The sequence below is a fragment of the Bombina bombina genome, chromosome 1 (assembly GCF_027579735.1).
Source record: "Bombina bombina isolate aBomBom1 chromosome 1, aBomBom1.pri, whole genome shotgun sequence".
NCBI lineage: Eukaryota > Metazoa > Chordata > Amphibia > Anura > Bombinatoridae > Bombina > Bombina bombina.
In genome coordinates, this window is record NC_069499.1 from 86,639,724 (window position 1) to 86,657,785 (window position 18,062).

The following is an 18,062-nucleotide window of genomic DNA, read 5'->3' on the forward strand; positions in this document are numbered from 1 at the left end:
TGCGATCAGCATATTTCTTATGTCTTAAGGAAGAAGAGAGTAGATTTTGACGAATGAGTTGCCAGTGATTACTGAGATTTTTCACTATACGATCTGCTCCAGGGACTTCAGTAGAACTGGTAATCATAGGAAAGGTTCTAGGTTCAAATCCATAAGCTGCCTTAAAGGGAGAGGTCTGTAATGAGGCGTTATAACGTGAGTTGTGAGCTAATTCCGCCAAAGGCAATAACTGAGACCAGTTGGAGTGGTGATGGTTTACATAATGTCTTAGAAAAGATTCCAAGGCTTGATTTACACACTCAGTCTGTCTGTTGGATTGAGGATGGTGTGCAGTAGAAAGTGATATGTTGATTCTGAAGTGTTTACAAAAAGACCTCCAAAATTTGGAAACAAATTGGACTCCACGATCTGAGACTATGTCAGTGGGAAAAACATGTAAACGAGATATATGTAGAACAAAGAGTTCAGAAAGTCTTTGAGCTGTAGGCAAGCCTGGAAGAGGTATGAAGTGAGCAGACTTGGAGAACCGATCCACCACTACCCAAATGGTCATATTTCCAGCAGAAACAGGAAGATCTGTAACAAAGTCCATGGATAAGTGAGACCAAGGGTAATGAGGAATAGGAAGAGGCTGTAATAGACCAAACGGTCGATGAGAAGATTGTTTGTTCGAAGCACAAGAACTACAAGCAGCAATATAATCCTTAACATCCCTCCTCATAGTGTACCATCAAACATGCTGCTTCAGTTTCCACAATGTATTGGTTATTCCCGGATGACCTGCTGAAATGTTGTCATGAGCCCAACGTAGAAGCTGAAGACGTAATCCTTTGGGTACATACAGGATACCAGAAGGTAGTTTACAAGAAGATGGTACCCGGACTTGAGCAGCATGTAAAGCCTGTACTGGAAAAGAGGATACTTGAGCCAAAACTTTGACTGGACGTAGTATAGGTTCTGAATCCAATGGAGAAGGTTCAGAAGATTGGAACTGCCTAGATAAAGCATCTGCCTTGTAATTTTTTGAACCAGGAACATAGGAAAGTACAAAATTAAACCTGGAGAAGAACAAGGCCCACCGAGCCTGACGAGGATTGAGACGTGTAGCTGTTTGGAGGTATAAAAGATTCTTGTGATCTGTCAGAATGAAAAAAGGTTGACTGGTACCCTCTAACCAATGCCTCCATTCATCCAAAGCTAATTTTATAGCCAAAAGCTCCTTATTGCCCACATCATAATTTAACTCGGCAGGATTGAATTTTTTCGAAAAGAACGCCACAGGATGTATCTTGCCGGTAGTCGGATCACGTTGGGAGAGAACAGCTCCAGCTGCTATAGAGGAAGCGTCAACCTCCAAAATAAACTGGAAATCAGGAATTGGATGACTGAGAAGAGGTGCAGAAGAAAATGCTGATTTTAGCGTTTCAAAAGCCTGTACTGCCGAAGAGGACCAGTTCTTACAATTTTGCCCTTTCTTAGTAAGGGAAGTGAGTGGAGACGTGATGTCAGCAAAGTTCTTTATAAACTTTCTATAGTAATTGGCAAAGCCAAGAAACCTCTGCAGGGATTTGAGAGTAGTTGGTCTGGGCCAGTCCTTGATAGCCGACAGTTTAGCAGGATCCATCTCAAAACCTGATTCAGGGCAGCAAGTCGCATCTAGAGGAGGCTCCTGACATTATTCTACTTTTAAATATAATAATCTAACTTTCTGCAAAGATTTATGGTGTGATCTTAAAGGCAATTGCACCCTGTGATGAGGCACTGCTGAGGTCTTTAGTTGGGGGCCAAACGACAGAGGCTTGAGAAATCTAACTGCGCCAACGGCCTCCTCTCTGATATGGAGAACGCCACCTTTTCTGAGATACAGGCCTTGTTTGCCGAGTATGAGAGGCAGATACTTAATAGGTTTGATTCCTTGATAGCAGCTGTAGGAGCGGATTACCCTGACGCAAAGCGGTCTGTGTCTGATGTTAAGGAGGAGGCAGTCCTCATTGTGCAGCCCGATACCATACAGACAGCTGTGGAGGACGCTCCCTACACGCCTATCTACCCTCAAGGAAAGCGAATACAGGCTGAAGCTCTGAGGGATAGTTTCGGTGGTGCTAATAGACCACCCCTTGAGCTGGATCGCAACTTACAGGCGCTTGAGAACGCTGTCAGTATGAGCAGAGAGCACTACTTCCCTTTGAAAAGAGTGAGATTGAGAGATCGAGCTTCGGTCTGGGACACCACTCAGAGAACCTTTTGCCAGCTCATAGATTGTGTAGACGCACTTTACTCCCGCCGGCCGTTTGACCCTGGGGGCTCCCAGACAAGTTTCCATGTTTTAACAATCCTGTCACCACTCGAATCTGGAAGTCATCCTGATCCCATCACCGCTCTGTGGCTCACCTGACAAGGCCAAATCCTTCAGTACTGACCGTCGTTCAGTTCGGATCTGCATCAGAGTAAGCTGAAATACTAAGTGCAGCTCAAAGTTGAAATTTATATATGGCCCGCGAGACTTACAAGTACAAGATTTAGCATTCGAGCTGCTGTTAAAGTGAGACTGTTTTTTTTTATACGGGGGGCATTACACCCTATTAAGCTGTTAACCAATCCTTGTGTTAATATCGCTGCCGGAATACTGCTGTCCTAACGAAAACATACATGTTTATGCTCATTGCAAAGGGCAGTTTGTAAGATTTGGTGACTTCTTATATGGACTTTAATAGCTCTAAATTCAAAGTGGCAGTGGTTTCAATGCTATAATAATACACACTATACGTTTTTTGAACTTCCCAGCCCGCCAACATGTATCACAGCTCTAATGGCGGCAAATGAAAATGATCTGAATGGCGAGTTGGCTTCTCCATGCACTCTGTTTATGTTAATATAGCTATGCTTTAATGTTGATAATATACCTAAGACTGGTTAGTCATATTTTGCTTTGTTTCCCTATTGTATTCACCACTGCTTAGAGACCAGACTAACACAAATCTATTGGGGTAATCTCTCATAAACAAGCAATATATGCTAGACTCTGTTTATTTTGGAACTTCTATAGTGGGTTATATATTCCGTAAGTACCTTTTGAAGGCTTATATACTTTAAAGCTATCAGATATGCAATTTAAGGGCTACAGCACCTGACAGGGTCAGATGACCCCTTATGTACCTAATATGAGATCCCAGCGTGAACAAGCCATAGGTTTTAGCAATTTATAGTAGGGTCTGTTTGGTTCTTTTAATTGAATACAGCGCTAGCTATTAACATTATAGTGATGTAGTGAGTAGAGGGGGCCCTTTAACCCATGACTGCTGCACACAATCAGTTTAATTTCCTAGCATGCGGTTACATATCAAAATATGCCTGATTTCACCTAACTTCCCCTAAGAAGTGACACTATAGTGACAGTTAGATGCAGACTAAAACTCCCTTGATGTCTCCCCTGTGTACAAGATAAATGTAGTTCTTACAGAAACGGTTCTTAGGTTTGGTAGTTTTGCTTGACTGTGTTGACTTTATGTTTATGATTGAGGATTCTAATAATATGTATCCAGTTCTCCCAGCTTCCATTTAGATTCAGTATTGTTTCACAGGGCCCTGTTCTCTTCGGTGAGTAGACCTAACTGGGATTTCTTACCAATAGTTGTAAATAGTACGTTAACCTAATACATTTAGCTCCCACCTCTGAGAACTGTGAGTCACCTTTAATTGCTCCCCTATACCCAGCTTTAACTGCTGTTGAGTTGCCTCACTAATTATCTATGTTTTCTAGCGTAGTTTGAGCATATTATATACAACATAGCTTTCACATAGGTTTGAAGCAGCCACTTAAGATGAATACTAAAGCTGTTAGATATATACAATAACAATAGAACGATACGCTATTTGCCACCTACCCTCCACCCCCCACCACCTCTGTGCGGTTAGGGATGATTTCCTTCTTCCCCGCATATCTTTTGACAGAGTTAGGTAGTCTCTGTCCAACCCGTAGAGCCATAACTTAGTTTTTCCTGCATTTCCATAGAACGGCTCTCGGGGTTTCAAAACAGGTAATTAAACTTTGTTTATAATTTCCTGCGTCCCTGTAGTTTATTTAAGATAGTAGTCCTAGTCACCCATACGTTTTAATACTAGTTCAGTGGTAACAGATAATAGATTTAGAATAGAATCTGAAGTTTGTTTTATTTGAATATTGTATGTTCATTCCATATTTTGTATCATTCCATATATGTTGAAACAGTGATTGGTACTATTATCTCTGCCAACATGTCCTCAAATACCTGTTTAATTTCTGGTCCCTTGACTGGACCTGTTAATCTGAGGACTTTGCGAATTTATTAGACTTAAAAAATGAGGTGTTTCAGTGTCATGTCATGTCAGTAGAATGTATCATGTGAAGTTTTACCTTTTGATGAGACTGTTGTGAACCTGCTTTTTTAACCTCAATAAAAAACTATTAAAGTAAAAAAAAACCTGATTCAGAAATGATATACCCCAAAAAGGGGATGGAACTCTGATGAAAAGAGCATTTCTCCAATTTAGCGAACAGGGAATTGTCTCGTAACCTCTGAAGAACTAGTCTTACATGATGTACATGTTCCTGTAATGTTTTTGAATAGGATTAGAATGTCATCGAGGTAAATGATAACAAATTGATTTAGATAATCTCTGAAGATTTCGTTAACAAAGTGCTAAAATACTGCTGGAGCATTGCACAATCCAAATGGCATTACTAGATACTCATAGTGACCAAATCTAGTGTTAAATGCCGTCTTCCATTCGTCTCCTTTACGGATTCTGACCAGATTGTAGGCCCCACGGAGATCTAACTTGGAAAAAATAGAAGCACCTTGAAGACGATCGAATAACTCAGAAATGAGCGGCAAAGGATAGCTGTTTTTGACAGTAATCTGATTCAAGGCTCGATAATCAATACAGGGACGAAGACCTCCATCTTTTTTCCCAATGAAGAAAAAACCTGCACCCACAGGTGAAGAGGAAGGACGAATGAATCCTCTGGCTAAGTTGTCCTTTATGTATTCCTCAAGAGAGACATTTTCTTGACGAGAGAGGGGATAGGTCCTTCCCTTAGGTAGAGGAGCCCCTGAATACAATTCGATAGGACAGTCAAATATCCGGTGTGGAGGTAATGTCTCAGCCTCTTTTTTAGAAAACACATCACTAAAGGCATGATAGTAATAGGGCAATGATTCAGGAACTTCCACCATAGCTACGACAGGACAGGATGGTTTAGAGGGATTTTGCAGGCAATGTTTGAAACAGGTAGTTCCCCAGGAAATAAGTTCTCCTTTAGACCATGAGAAAACTGGATCATGAAGCTGCAACCAAGGTAACCCCAGAATCAATGGTATGTGGGGAGAAGAGATGACATCAAAACGAATAATTTCAGAATGAAGTATGCCCACAGTCAAAAGAAGAGGAATGGTAGAATGTTTTATGATACCAGTACCTAGAGGCTGTCCACTGACAGTAGTTACCTTAATTAACTGTTTCTTGGCTTGAAGAGGAATTCTGAGAGAGTCAGCAAAGTTTGAATCAATGAATACTCCAGCAGCTCCAGAATCGATGAGAGCTTGAGCTCGAAACTTGGTGTTTCCAAAAGAGATAGTTACAGGAACAAAAAGTTTAGAATTGAGGGAAGACATGGGATTCTGGCTTAACTCTGTCCCTCTATCAAAATTTAAGCCTTGGCTTTTACTGGCCGGATAGGACAGTCCTTCAGTAAATGTCCTTTGGTACCACAATACAGACATAACCCAAGAGTACGCCTTCTATGGCGTTCAGCTTCTGACAATTTAATAGCTCCTACTTCCATGGGTTCCACAGACTCAGGAGATTGGGAATTATTATTAGAAAGACTTGAGGTTCGAATAGGAGGACGAAATGAAGATTTAACAAAGGATCTCCGATTCCTATCTCTCTCCTGAAGACGTTCAGAATGCCGGGCGTCAAGAGTAATACATAAATTGATAAGACCCTCCAATGAATCGGGGAGTTCCCGAAATACTAGTTCATCCTTAAGGCGTTCGCAAAGTCCTTTGTGAAAGGCTGCCCGTAAGGCTCCATGGTTCCAATCAGTTTCTGCTGCTAAAATCCTGAATTCAATAGCATATTGAGCTACCGAAAGGTATCCCTGTCTCAGATCCAACAATCCTGCCTCAGCAGCTGCAGACCTCCCAGGCTTGTCAAAAACAGAAGAAAAAATGGACACAAATAATTCCACATCCTGTAGTAACGGATCATTCTTCTCTAAAAGAGGGGACACCCAGGCTAGAGCCTTACCCTTCAAGAGAGAAATAATAAAGGTGATTTTGGAAGTAGAATTGGAAAAAACTTGAGGATTGTTTCTGAAGTGTAAACGACACTGATTAAGGAATCCACGGCATTCTTCAGGATTACCGTCATATTTATCTGGAAGTGGGATTCATGGTATATTCTGTCCAACAGTTTGAGGTGGATTAAAGACAGCATTGGTGCTAGTAGCAGTGGCAGCAGGAGTCACCGTCGCTTGAGAAGGAGCGGAGAGGTTATGTAGCAGAGCAGTAATCTGGTCAAGCTTGGAATCCAAAGATTGCAAATGAGCAGAATGATTTCCTAGAAGTTGCCCTTGTAGAGCCACAGCCCTGGATAACTCGTCAGGGTCCATATTATGGTCCGTTTGTACTGTCAGGTTAGGAAATATCCAGAAGTAGATCCAAATGCAAGGGCGAACTTAAACAACACCCTTGCACTCTGAGTTTAATCCAGGACGTGACCCCACGACAACCTCCAAAAAAGAAAGTACTCACGATATGGAGCAGGGTTAGCCTGTGCCAAAGTAATTCATGATATCAGCCAGATAGACTTCTGAATAAGGAACTGGTTTCAGGAAATGCCTTCCACAGAATCAGGAGAGCATGGATAGTCACTTATACTCAGACAGAAGAAGGGTAAAACAGGAAACAGTTAATAATGCAGGAGTAGGTCATTTGTTATCAGGCAGTCTGAAGGTTAACACTGTGTAGACAGTCTTTGCAGAATATGCAACAGGTAATCAGGCAGTTTGAGGGTTAACACTGAGTAGACAGTCTTTGCAGAGTATGCAACAGGTAATCAGGCAGTTTGAGAGTTAACACTGTGTAGACAGTCTTTGCAGAGTATGCAACAGGTAATCAGGCAGTTTGAGAGTTAACACTGTGTAGACAGTCTTTGCAGAGTATGCAACAGGTAATCAGGCAGTTTGAGGGTAAACACTGTGTAGTCAGAACTTGCAGAATTAATAACATGTAATCAGGTAGTTTGAAGGTTAACACTGTGTTGTCAGAACTTGCAGTGATAGCAACAGGTAAGCTGGTAGTTTGAAGGTTAACACAGATAATCAGTACTTGTGGAGATTGGCAACAGGATATCCAGCAGTTTGAAGGTTTACACTGAATAATAGTATTTGCAGAGTTTGGAAACAGGTAAACATGCAGGATTCACAGAAATAACAGTATTTGAATAGTTTGCACTACACAGAGTAGTCTGAATATGCAGGGTTTGCAGCAGGTAAACAGGAAGTTTGAAAGTTTCACAAAACAAACAGTACTTGCATTGTTTGGAGACAGGTATTCAGGAGGTTGAAGGTTAATCCAGCATAGTAAGTCCTTGAAGAGATTGGCAACAGAAAAGCAGCAGTTAGAGAGATTCCTCAGTGAAATCCTAACAGAAGCCTCAAAGTTAACAAACAAACGGACACTGGAGAAACAGGAAGTCAGAATAAAAAGCCTGGTTGTGACATCATCAGGAAGGGGTGGCTCAGACACCTGTCAATCAAGCACACAGAGAGGACTGCAGAGCTTCCCAGCAGCTGAGCGTGACAGCTGCTACTATGGACGCCAGGATTGAGGACACCGCAGAGACAGCCGACGGAGGAATCGCGGACAGAAGAAAGGAGACAGCCGATTCAGGTAAGCCCACATGTTGGCCTAGGTGAGCAGAAGGGGGGACAACGGGCAACACAGGGGCCGGGAAAGCAACATTGGAGAAAGTTTGCGCATCAGCCTGGGCCAAATTTGCTTGAAGGCCGAAATGGGCCCTGCAACCGCCACACTCCCAAGGCCTGTGCTGGGCTGGGAGACAAAAAAATGGGGGCCGAGTGAGCCACAGGGGACACCAACGAGGGGCTGTGAGCAACCGGTGAGTCGGTTGCTAAGTGTGTCTCACTAACTACAGCGGGGGTTGTGATTGCCACGTGTCTGAAATAGGCCTTGCTATTGGGGATACCACGGTATCCGAATAGGCTCCAGCCTGAACATGCGGTGTGGCCGAAGGGGGACTGAAAGCCTGAGGCCTAGTAGATTGGAGACAGGCTGATAGTTCATCAGGCCTAGCCATTGCAACTGATGCATAGGCTGAATCATCTCCTTCAACCCCCTCACTTGCTGCATGTATATCTAGCCTACTAACTGTGTGACTAATCTGTTTTTTCTGTGTTCTACTAGCACTAGGCCTAGTCTCAGTAGTGTACTGTGTAGGTGGTATTATGTCATCTAGCTCTTCAATATCATCTTGTGTACTTATCTGTTTTTTCTGTTTTTCTGATCCAGGTTTCTCAAACACCAACTCGTGGAAGCGTTGTGGAGGGAGTTTGGATCGTCTGGATCACTGCATTGTTCACAAAAATGAAGAATTACCCTGAACAATAACAGAAAGAACTTGTCTGCACCGGATTCCAGGAAGAAGAGGGCCAGGAAGCTGATGATCCCCACTTTTAAGGTGAGTAGTGGGCCCCTCCCTTGCATGCAACATTGTTGCAACTAACCTCCCTAGCCAGCCCTCTTCTCCTATCTCTCCCTACGGCTTTAACCCTTAGCTTTGCTACAGGCCCAATTGTGCCCTACACTGCCTGTATCCTGTGGTATTCTCTATTGTAAGTTAGTTTGTATCGTGTGGTATTTACTATTTGCTGCCAATCGGCCGCTCGCATTACGGAGCTTGATAGCTATGCCCCTTAGGCTGCATTGTGTAGTATTCACTATCGTAAGTTAGTCTGTATCCTGTGGTATTCACTATTGTAAGTAAGTCTGTATCCTGTGGTATTCACTATTGTCAGTTAGTCTGTATCCTGTGGTATTCACTATTGTAAGTAAGTCTGTATCCTGTGGTATTCACTATTGTAAGTTAGTCTGTATCCTGTGGTATTCACTATTGTAAGTAAGTCTGTATCCTGTGGTATTCACTATTGTAAGTTAGTCTGTATCCTGTGGTATTCACTATTGTAAGTTAGTCTGCATCTTGTGGTATTCACTATTGTAAGTTAGTCTGTATCCTGTGGTATTCACTATTGTAAGTTAGTCTACATCCTGTGTGGTATTCACTATTGTAAGTTAGCCTGCATCCTGTGGTATTCACTATTGTAGGTTAGTCTGCATCCTGTGGTATTCACTATTGTAAGTTAACCTGCATCCTGTGGTATTCACTATTGTAAGTTAGTCTGTATCCTGTGGTATTCACTATTGTAAGTTAGTCTGCATCTTGTAGTATTCACTATTGTAAGTTAGTCTGCATCTTGTGGTATTCACTATTGTAAGTTAGTCTGCATCCTGTGTGGTATTCACTATTGTAAGTTAGTCTGTTTCCTGTGGTATTCACTATTGTAAGTTAGTCTGTATCCTGTAGTATTTGTTATTGTAAGTTAGTCTGTATCATGTAGTATTTACTATTGTATGTTAGTTTGCATCCTGTGGTATTCACCATTGTAAATTAGTCTGCATCCTGTGTGGTATTCACTATTGTAAGTTAGTCTGTATCCTGTGGTATTCACTATTGTAAGTTAGTCTGCATCCTGTGGTATTCACTATTGTAAGTTAGTCTGCATCCTGTGTGGTATTCACTATTGTAAGTTAGCCTGCATCCTGTGGTATTGTAAGTTAGTCTGCATCCTGTGGTATTCACTATTGTAAGTTAGTCTGTTTCCTGTGGTATTCACTATTGTAAGTTAGTCTGTATCCTGTAGTATTTGTTATTGTAATTTAGTCTGTATCATGTAGTATTTACTATTGTAAGTTAGTCTGCATCCTGTAGTATTTATCATTGCAAGTTAGCCTGCATTCCGTGGAATTCTCTATTATAAGTTAGCCTGCATCCTGTGGTATTCTCTATTGTACGTTAGTCTGCATCCTGTGGTATTCTCTATTGTAAGTTAGTCTGCATCCTGTGGTATTCTCTATTGTATGTTAGTCTGCATCCTGTGGTATTCACTATTGTAAGTTAGTCTGTTTCCTGTGGTATTCACTATTGTAAGTTAGTCTGTATCCTGTAGTATTTGTTATTGTAAGTTAGTCTGTATCATGTAGTATTTACTATTGTATGTTAGTTTGCATCCTGTGGTATTCACCATTGTAAATTAGTCTGCATCCTGTGTGGTATTCACTATTGTAAGTTAGTCTATATCCTGTGGTATTCACTATTGTAAGTTAGTCTGCATCCTGTGGTATTCACTATTGTAAGTTAGTCTGCATCCTGTGTGGTATTCACTATTGTAAGTTAGCCTGCATCCTGTGGTATTGTAAGTTAGTCTGCATCCTGTGGTATTCACTATTGTAAGTTAGTCTGTTTCCTGTGGTATTCACTATTGTAAGTTAGTCTGTATCCTGTAGTATTTGTTATTGTAATTTAGTCTGTATCATGTAGTATTTACTATTGTAAGTTAGTCTGCATCCTGTAGTATTTATCATTGTAAGTTAGCCTGCATTCCGTGGAATTCTCTATTATAAGTTAGCCTGCATCCTGTGGTATTCTCTATTGTACGTTAGTCTGCATCCTGTGGTATTCTCTATTGTAAGTTAGTCTGCATCCTGTGGTATTCTCTATTGTATGTTAGTCTGCATCCTGTGGTATTCACTATTGTAAGTTAGTCTGCACCCTGTGGTATTCACTATTGTAAGTTAGTCTGTACCCTGTGGTATTCACTATTGTAAGTTAGCCTGCATCCTGTGGTATTCACTATTGTAAGTTAGTCTGCATCCTATGTGGCATTCACTATTGTAAGTTAGCCTGCATCCTGTGGTATTCACTATTGTAAGTTAGTCTGTTTTCTGTAGTATTCTCTATTGTATGTTAGTCTGCATCCTGTGGTATTCTCTATTGTAAGTTAGTCTGCATCCTGTGGTATTCACTGTTGTAAGTTAGTCTGCACCCTGTTTTATTCACTATTGTAAGTTAGCCTGCATCCTGTGGTATTCACTATTGTAAGTTAGTCTGCATCCTGTGTGGTATTCACTATTGTAAGTTAGCCTGCATCCTGTGGTATTCACTATTGTAAGTTAGTCTGCATCCTGTGGTATTCACTATTGTAAGTTAGCCTGCATCCTGTGGTATTCACTATTGTAAGTTAGTCTGTGTCCTGTGGTATTCACTATTGTAAGTTAGTCTGTTTCCTGTGGTATTCACTATTGTAAGTTAGTCTGCATCCTGTGGTATTCACCATTGTAAGTTAGTCTGTATCCTGTGTTTTTCACAATTGTAAGTTAGCCTGCATCCTGTGGTATTTACTATTGTAAGTTAGGGGCCTATTTATGAAAGGCCTGTCGGACATGATCTGCATCCTCTGGTATTCACCATTGTAAATTAGTCTGCATCCTGTGTGGTATTCACTATTGTAAGTTAGTCTGCATCCTGTGTGGTATTCACTATAGTAAGTTAGCCTGCATCCTGTGGTATTCACTATTGTAGGTTAGTCTGCATTCTGTGGTATTCACTATTGTAAGTTAACCTGCATCCTGTGGTATTCACTATTGTAAGTTAGTCTGTATCCTGTGGTATTCACTATTGTAAGTTAGTCTGCATCTTGTATTATTCACTATTGTAAGTTAGCCTGCATCCTGTGGTATTCACTATTGTAAGTTAGTCTGTGTCCTGTGGTATTCACTATTGTAAGTTAGTCTGTTTCCTGTGGTATTCACTATTGTAAGTTAGTCTGTATCCTGTGTTTTTCACTATTGTAAGTTAGCCTGCATCTTGTAGTATTCACTATTGTAAGTTAGCCTGCATCCTGTGGTATTCAATATTGTAAGTTAGTCTGTTTCCTGTGGTATTCACTATTGTAAGTTAGTCTGCATCCTGTGGTATTCACCATTGTAAGTTAGTCTGTATCCTGTGTTTTTCACAATTGTAAGTTAGCCTGCATCCTGTGGTATTTACTATTTTAAGTTAGGGGCCTATTTATGAAAGGCCTGTCGGACATGATCGACATTGGGGATCGTGTCCGCAAACCTCGCTGAATGCGGAGAGCAATACACTCTCCGCATTCAGTATTGCACCAGCTGCTCTTGTCAACTGCTGGTGCAACGCCGCCCCCTGCAGATTTGCTGCCAATCGGCCGCTCGCAGGGGGCTGTCAATAAACCCGATCGTATTTGATCGGGTTGAATTGTGGCTATGCCTGTCCCCCTCCTCTGAGCAGGCGGACAGGTTATGGAGCAGCGGTCTTTAGAAACACGGGGCTTCAAGCTCCATTACGGAGCTTGATAGATATGCCCCTTAGTCTGCATTGTATAGTATTCACTATCGTAAGTTAGTCTGTATGGTGTAGTATTCACTATTGTAAGTTAGTCTGTATCCTGTGGTATTCACTATTGTAAGTTAGTCTGTATCCTGTGGTATTCACTATTGTAAGTAAGTCTGTATCCTGTGGTATTCACTATTGTAAGTAAGTCTGTATCCTGTGGTATTCTCTATTGTAAGTTAGTTTGTATCGTGTGGTATTCACTATAGTAAGTTAGTCTGTGTCCTGTGGTATGTACTATTGTAAGTTAGTCTGATATTCATTATTTTAAGTTAGTTTGTATCCTGTGGTATTCACTATTGTAAATTAGCCTGCATCCAGTGGTTTTCTCTATTGTAAGCTAGTCTGATATTCATTATTTTAAGTTAGTCTGTATCCTGTGGTATTCACTATTGTAAGTTAGTCTGCAACCTGTGGTATTCTCTATTGTAGGTTAGTCTGTATCCTGTGGTATTCTCTATTGTAAGTTAGTTTGTATTGTGTGGTAATCACTATTGTAAGTTAATCTGTATCCTGTGGTATTCACTATTGTAAATTAGCCTGCATCCTGTGGTATTCTCTATTGTAATTTAGTTTGTATTGTGTGGTAATGACTATTGTAAGTTAGTCTACATCCTGTGGTATTCACTATTGTAAGTTAGTTTGTAGCATGTGGTATTCACTATTGTAAATTAGCCTGCATCCTGTGGTATTCTCTATTGTAATTTAGTTTGTATTGTGTGGTATTTTCTATTGTAATTTAGTTTGTATTGTGTGGTAATCACTATTGTAAGTTAGTCTGCATACTGTGGTATTGTCTATTGTAAGTTAGTCTGCACCCTGTGGTATTCTCTATTGTAAGTTAGTCTGTATCCTGTAGTATTTGTTATTGTAAGTTAGTCTGTATTGTGTAGTATTTACTATTGTAAGTTAGTCTGCATCTTGTGGTATTCACTATTATAAGTTAGTCTGTTTCCTGTGGTATTCACTATTGTAAGTTAGTCTGTATCCTGTAGTATTTGTTATTGTAAGTTAGTCTGTATCATGTAGTATTTACTATTGTATGTTAGTTTGCATCCTGTGGTATTCACCATTGTAAATTAGTCTGCATCCTGTGTGGTATTCACTATTGTAAGTTAGTCTGTATCCTGTGGTATTCACTATTGTAAGTTAGTCTACATCCTGTGGTATTCATTATTGTAAGTTAGTCTGCATCCTGTGTGGTATTCACTATTGTAAGTTAGCCTGCATCCTGTGGTATTGTAAGTTAGTCTGCATCCTGTGGTATTCACTATTGTAAGTTAGTCTGTTTCCTGTGGTATTCACTATTGTAAGTTAGTCTGTATCCTGTAGTATTTGTTATTGTAATTTAGTCTGTATCATGTAGTATTTACTATTGTAAGTTAGTCTGCATCCTGTAGTATTTATCATTGTAAGTTAGCCTGCATTCCGTGGAATTCTCTATTATTAGTTAGCCTGCATCCTGTGGTATTCTCTATTGTACGTTAGTCTGCATCCTGTGGTATTCTCTATTGTAAGTTAGTCTGCATCCTGTGGTATTCTCTATTGTATGTTAGTCTGCATCCTGTGGTATTCACTATTGTAAGTTAGTCTGCACCCTGTGGTATTCACTATTGTAAGTTAGCCTGCATCCTGTGGTATTCACTATTGTAAGTTAGTCTGCATCCTATGTGGCATTCACTATTGTAAGTTAGCCTGCATCCTGTGGTATTCACTATTGTAAGTTAGTCTGTTTTCTGTGGTATTCTCTATTGTATGTTAGTCTGCATCCTGTGGTATTCTCTATTGTAAGTTAGTCTGCATCCTGTGGTATTCACTGTTGTAAGTTAGTCTGCACCCTGTTTTATTCACTATTGTAAGTTAGCCTGCATCCTGTGGTATTCACTATTGTAAGTTAGTCTGCATCCTGTGTGGTATTCACTATTGTAAGTTAGCCTGCATCCTGTGGTATTCACTATTGTAAGTTAGTCAGTTTCCTGTGGTATTCACTATTGTAAGTTAGTCTGCATCCTGTGGTATTCACCATTGTAAGTTAGTCTGTATCCTGTGGTTTTCACAATTGTAAGTTAGCCTGCATCCTGTGGTATTCACTATTGTAAGTTGGTCTGCATCCTGTGGTATTCACTATTGTAAGTTAGTCTATTTCCTGTGGTATTCACTATTGTAAGTTAGTCTGTATCCTGTAGTATTTGTTATTGTAAGTTAGTCTGTATCATGTAGTATTTACTATTGTATGTTAGTTTGCATCCTGTGGTATTCACCATTGTAAATTAGTCTGCATCCTGTGTGGTATTCACTATTGTAAGTTAGTCTGTATCCTGTGGTATTCACTATTGTAAGTTAGTCTGCATCCTGTGGTATTCACTATTGTAAGTTAGCCTGCATCCTGTGTGGTATTCACTATTGTAAGTTAGCCTGCATCCTGTGGTATTGTAAGTTAGTCTGCATCCTGTGGTATTTACTATTGTAAGTTAGTCTGTTTCCTGTGGTATTCACTATTGTAAGTTAGTCTGTATCCTGTAGTATTTGTTATTGTAATTTAGTCTGTATCATGTAGTATTTACTATTGTAAGTTAGTCTGCATCCTGTAGTATTTATCATTGTAAGTTAGCCTGCATTCCGTGGAATTCTCTATTATAAGTTAGCCTGCATCCTGTGGTATTCTCTATTGTACGTTAGTCTGCATCCTGTGGTATTCTCTATTGTAAGTTAGTCTGCATCCTGTGGTATTCTCTATTGTATGTTCGTCTGCATCCTGTGGTATTCACTATTGTAAGTTAGTCTACATCCTGTGGTATTCACTATTGTAAGTTAGTCTGCATCCTATGTGGCATTCACTATTGTAAGTTAACCTGCATCCTGTGGTATTCACTATTGTAAGTTAGTCTGCATCCTATGTGGCATTCACTATTGTAAGTTAGCCTGCATCCTGTGGTATTCACTATTGTAAGTTAGTCTGCATCCTGTGGTATTCACTATTGTAAGTTAGTCTGTTTTCTGTGGTATTCTCTATTGTATGTTAGTCTGCATCCTGTGGTATTCTCTATTGTAAGTTAGTCTGCATCCTGTGGTATTCACTGTTGTAAGTTAGTCTGCACCCTGTTTTATTCACTATTGTAAGTTAGCCTGCATCCTGTGGTATTCACTATTGTAAGTTAGTCTGCATCCTGTGTGGTATTCACTATTGTAAGTTAGCCTGCATCCTGTGGTATTCACTATTGTAAGTTAGTCTGTTTCCTGTGGTATTCACTATTGTAAGTTAGTCTGTTTCCTGTGGTATTCACTATTGTAAGTTAGTATGCATCCTGTGGTATTCACTATTGTAAGTTAGTATGCATCCTGTGGTATTCACTATTGTAAGTTAGTCTGTTTCCTGTGGTATTCACTATTGTAAGTTAGTCTGCATCCTGTGGTATTCACTATTGTAAGTTAGTATGCATCCTGTGGTATTCACCATTGTAATTTAGTCTGTATCCTGTGGTTTTCACAATTGTAAGTTAGCCTGCATCCTGTGGTATTTACTATTGTAAGTTAGGGGCCTATTTATGAAAGGCCTGTCGGACATGATCGACATTGGGGATCATGTCCGCAGACCTCGCTGAATGCGGAGAGCAATACACTCTCCGCATTCTGTATTGCACCAGCTGCTCTTGTGAACTGCTGGTGCAACACCGCCCCCTGCAGATTTGCTGCCAATCGGCCGCTCGCAGGGGGCTGTCAATAAACCCGATCGTATTTGATCGGGTTGAATTGTGGCTATGCCTGTCCCCCTCCTCTGAGCAGGCGGACAGGTTATGGAGCAGCGGTCTTTAGAAACACGGGGCTTCAAGCTCCATTACGGAGCTTGATAGATATGCCCCTTAGTCTGCATTGTATAGTATTCACTATCGTAAGTTAGTCTGTATGGTGTGGTATTCACTATTGTAAGTTAGTCTGTATCCTGTGGTATTCACTATTGTAAGTTAGTCTGTATCCTGTGGTATTCACTATTGTAAGTAAGTCTGTATCCTGTCGTATTCACTATTGTAAGTAAGTCTGTATCCTGTGGTATTCTCTATTGTAAGTTAGTTTGTATCGTGTGGTATTCACTATTGTAAGTTAGTCTGTGTCCTGTGGTATGTACTATTGTAAGTTAGTCTGATATTCATTATTTTAAGTTAGTCTGTATCCTGTGGTATTCACTATTGTAAATTAGCCTGCATCCAGTGGTTTTCTCTATTGTAAGCTAGTCTGATATTCATTATTTTAAGTTAGTCTGTATCCTGTGGTATTCACTATTGTAAGTTAATCTGCAACCTGTGGTATTCTCTATTGTAGGTTAGTCTGTATCCTGTGGTATTCTCTATTGTAAGTTAGTTTGTATTGTGTGGTAATCACTATTGTAAATTAATCTGTATCCTGTGGTATTCACTATTGTAAATTAGCCTGCATCCTGTGGTATTCTCTATTGTAATTTAGTTTGTATTGTGTGGTAATGACTATTGTAAGTTAGTCTACATCCTGTGGTATTCACTATTGTAAGTTAGTTTGTAGCATGTGGTATTCACTATTGTAAATTAGCCTGCATCCTGTGGTATTCTCTATTGTAATTTAGTTTGTATTGTGTGGTATTTTCTATTGTAATTTAGTTTGTATTGTGTGGTAATCACTATTGTAAGTTAGTCTGCATACTGTGGTATTGTCTATTGTTAGTTAGTCTGCATCCTGTGGTATTCTCTATTGTAAGTTAGTCTGTATCCTGTAGTATTTGTTATTGTAAGTTAGTCTGTATTGTGTAGTATTTACTATTGTAAGTTAGTCTGCATCTTGTGGTATTCACTATTGTAAGTTGGTCTGCATCCTGTGGTATTCTCTATTATGAATTAATCTGTGTCCTTTGGTATTCACTATTGTAAGTTAGTCTGCATCCTGTGTATTCACTATTGTAAGTTAGTCTGTGTCTTGTGCTATTCACTATTGAAAGTTAGTCTGTATCCTGTAGTATTTGTTATTGTAAGTTAGTCTGTATCCTGTAGTATTTACTATTGTAAGTTAGTCTGCATCCTGTGGTATTCTCTATTGTAGGTTAGTCTGTATCCTGTAGTATTTGTTATTTTACGTTAGTTTGTATCCTGTAGTATTTACTATTGTAAGTTAGTCTGCATCTCGTGATATTCACTATTGTAAGTTGGTCTGCATCCTGTGGTATTCTCTATTATAAATTAATCTGTGTACTGTGGTATTCACTATTGTAAGTTAGTCTGCATCCTGTGTTTTCACTATTCTAAGTTAGTCTGTGTCTTGTGGTATTCTCTATTGTAAGTTAGTCTGCAACCTGTGTGGTATTCACTATTGTAAGTTAGTCTGTATCCTGTGGTATTCTCTATTGTAAGTTAGTCTGCATCTTGTGGTATTCTCTTTTGTAAGTTAGTCTGCACCCTGTGGTATCTATTATTGTAAGTTAGTCTGCATCCTGTGGTATTCACTATTGTAAGTTAGTCTGTGTCATGTGGTATTCACTATTGTAAGTTAGTCTGCATCCTGTGTGG